General features: G+C 56.5%; 1 protein-coding gene across 6 annotated transcripts in view; it reads right to left on the bottom strand.

Annotated features, from left to right (window-relative positions):
- The window catches only part of P4HA2 (prolyl 4-hydroxylase subunit alpha 2), a 34,645-nt gene extending 31,815 nt beyond the window's left edge, over window positions 1-2,830 (bottom strand). For 3 of the 6 annotated variants that reach the window (XM_012808753.2, XM_012808747.2, XM_012808757.2), the window contains exons 1-2: window positions 2,771-2,830; window positions 2,112-2,241 (exon numbers count right to left, since the gene is read on the bottom strand). The gene's annotated coding sequence lies outside the window, so the exon portion shown is untranslated. The remainder of the gene's footprint in view (window positions 1-2,111; window positions 2,242-2,770) is intronic. The other 3 variants (XM_023516430.1, XM_023516438.1, XM_023516427.1) reach the window with 2 other exon arrangements.
- Between the last annotated feature and the right edge of the window lie 6 nt (window positions 2,831-2,836).

Below are 2,836 nucleotides of genomic sequence, written 5' to 3'. Positions count from 1 at the left end.
GGTCCTCAGGAGTGCCAGGTACAGAACAGGCTACACTCTAGCAAGCACTTCTTGAAAGGTCTAGAGCAAATGCTGACCTGTGACTAGACTCAGACATTCCATCTCGGCTCAAGAAAACACTACGCAAATACTTAACCCTCTACCCTGCAAGACACCAATTGAAAAAAACTCTTGTCTAGGGCTCCAACAAGTCTAGTCCAGACTTTCATTCTCCTCTGCTCTTTCTGAGAATAAAAACTGTCCTGCTATCCCTCATTCTATGCCCCTACCATAAAAAGCAGACCACAGGACCCACCAGCTCTCTCTGCTATGGGATAGGTGGGTGTCCGACCATAGAGCACTTTAAAAGTCAACTGCTAGATATGAGCAATTTTTTCAAAGTTTAACTCTCACTTGCATGTCCCTGCATCATAGCTTCTCCTGCCAACCTCCATCTGCAGAAAATTAAACACTTGACAGATCCCAAGAGCCAGGGACACACCCACCAGCCCTCTGCACACTATCAGCCAGCGTGGCCACACCTCAGCCAAGGCCTTGCATCCAGCCTCAGACCCTCCAAGGATATGGGAAGGCAGACTCAAAAAAGGAGGCTTTCTCAGGAAATGAGAAGACCCTGGATTCCCTCACCCCACTCATTCCACAGAGCTGCACCCACACAGTCTCTCCCTTTGATGAACACTCATAGCCAGGGCTCCTCCCTGGCACTTGGCCAGATGCCAGTGTGAAGCAACAATCTCAGAGTGATTATGAGCTACCCACAGGCAAGAACAGCACCTCAGGCACCTCCTCCCTCATTCCAGCCCAGGCATACCCTCCATAGAAGCCAAGCACACAGGAGGTTCTCAAGGAATGAGTGAAGACCAGCTATAACCAATGGCAAGGTAAGCACTCTCCCAGGTACCCCACTGCAGAGCAAAGGGCCTATCGCAAGCCACAGACAATTAGCTTAATTGTCACCAGGTCTGCCTGCTGAGCTCCCAGAGAACAAGGGTGGTCCAGTATGACAGCATCTTTGGAATGAGGCTCCCAGCCAACTCACTCCATCTTTGCTACGTGGCTGGCCACACAGTTGACCCTCTCAGCTGTGTGAGAACAAGAATGCCTTAGAAGAAAAGAATCCAAAGCCCAAATATCCTGTGAGTGGGGAGAAGCAGAGAGCCCAGGCCTGAGGCTCAGAACCACAGAGAAAGGCTGCACCCTGGACACTTCAGGGCAGTTTAAGCACAAGCCAAAGGAAATCCTGGTTCACTTAACAGAGAACCTGTTGTCTCAGATGTGATACAAGCTGAGAAGGAGCAGCAGGTTGCAAAAATGTCCTGTAAATCCTCAGGTGGACAATGGATCTCTGCAAAGTCTGGGACATTTAAGAATGCCCCAAGCTCAAAGTGACATCCTTCCTCTTAGGGCCAGGATCTCCTGCAAGACGAGTGGGGCCATACGGTCCCAGTCAGGGGTATTCAAACTTTTGGCTTCTCTGCACCACACTAGAAGAATTATCTTAGACCATATCTTAAATACACAAATACTAACCAAAGTTAATGAGCCAAAAAAAAAAAAAAAAGTCGACTGCATAACTTTCTTGGTATCTACCACCACCACATACAGGCAAAAAAGGCCTCACATAATCAACTTGGGGCCTGCAGGCTGCAGGTTGGACATGTCTGATGGGTGTGACCGACAGCAAAAGACAACAGTCTTAGCCTGGGGAGAGACCCCAGTGCTCTCCTGCACCATCTAACACTGTCAGATTGAAGTTGGCAGCAGCTGCCCAGCAATACCTGAGGCAGGAAGATGCCAGCTCATGCTGCACGTTCACTGGGCACCTTCCAGGCACTCACAGGACAAGGCACCGCCCTCTCACTCTGCGCTCTTGTGGACAGGGTTCGTGGGCAGCTATCCCTAAAGTGACCCTTCCCCATCACCTCTCTTCTACTGGAGTGCCACAGAGCATGATGTCAGTCAAGCTGTTCCTGTGTCCACGTTTCCTCCTGCCAGCCTTCATCTGACCACTCCAGCTCACGTCCCACCTTCTCCAGGAAGTCTTCCCGCCTGAGGCATCCAGTCCTCCACCACGTCCCCACAGCCCTGCTCCCTTCCAACACAGCCCTCACCTCACTGCTCCGGGCCCGGCCTTTGGGATCTTCTGTCCCGCTGTACCACTGGGCTAGCAACTCCCTCAGTCCCAGGCGCGCGCGGTCTGCCTGTAGTTGGTTAACTAATTGTCACCGGTCTCTGCAGCCGCTGAGGAGAAACGGCGGCGCAGGTTCCATGGGGAAGTTCCGACCCCACAGCCTCCCAATGGGCACCAAACTGGACCCTGCCTAAGACCAGCAGCTCCCAGCCCTCGTGAGGGAGGAGCGTGGGCCTCGCTCACATCCAGCGGTCTCTCAGGGCCAGGCCTGGGCCGGCGGCCCCGGGGTCAGGCCCCGCTTCCCAGGAAGCCTGACAGGGAGGGGCGGCCAAGTTCCCAGCCCCGCCCGGCCCGGCCGCCGAGGAGACCGGCAGGAAGGGCGCCGCTGCTGACCTCACCATCCAGAGTTCGGGACGGGGGCGGGGGCACAGGACCGAACCCCAGACCGGTGCAGAAACAGGACGGGGGGGCGGGGGCGCGGGGCTGCGGCCCGGACCGCGCTGCGGACGGCGGGCGGCGCGACCCCCGGCTTCAGTCCCCAGCTCGAGGCCCCGCGCGGGCAGGACGCACCACCGGGCGACACCAGCCCGCAACCCAGCCCCGCGGCTGCTCGGGCGGCAGAGCCGGCAGGGAGCTCACCTGGACACGCGCCGCTCCCGGCGTTTCCAGAACCTCCCGCGGCTGTGCCCGGCCCGCCCGGCGCCT

This window comes from Otolemur garnettii, unplaced genomic scaffold (genome assembly GCF_000181295.1).
Source record: "Otolemur garnettii isolate 467f Iridium unplaced genomic scaffold, OtoGar3 scaffold00003, whole genome shotgun sequence".
In the NCBI taxonomy this organism is placed as follows: Eukaryota; Metazoa; Chordata; class Mammalia; order Primates; family Galagidae; genus Otolemur; species Otolemur garnettii.
Note: the sequence above shows the minus strand (reverse complement) of the source record. Positions and strands in the feature narration are given on the sequence as shown.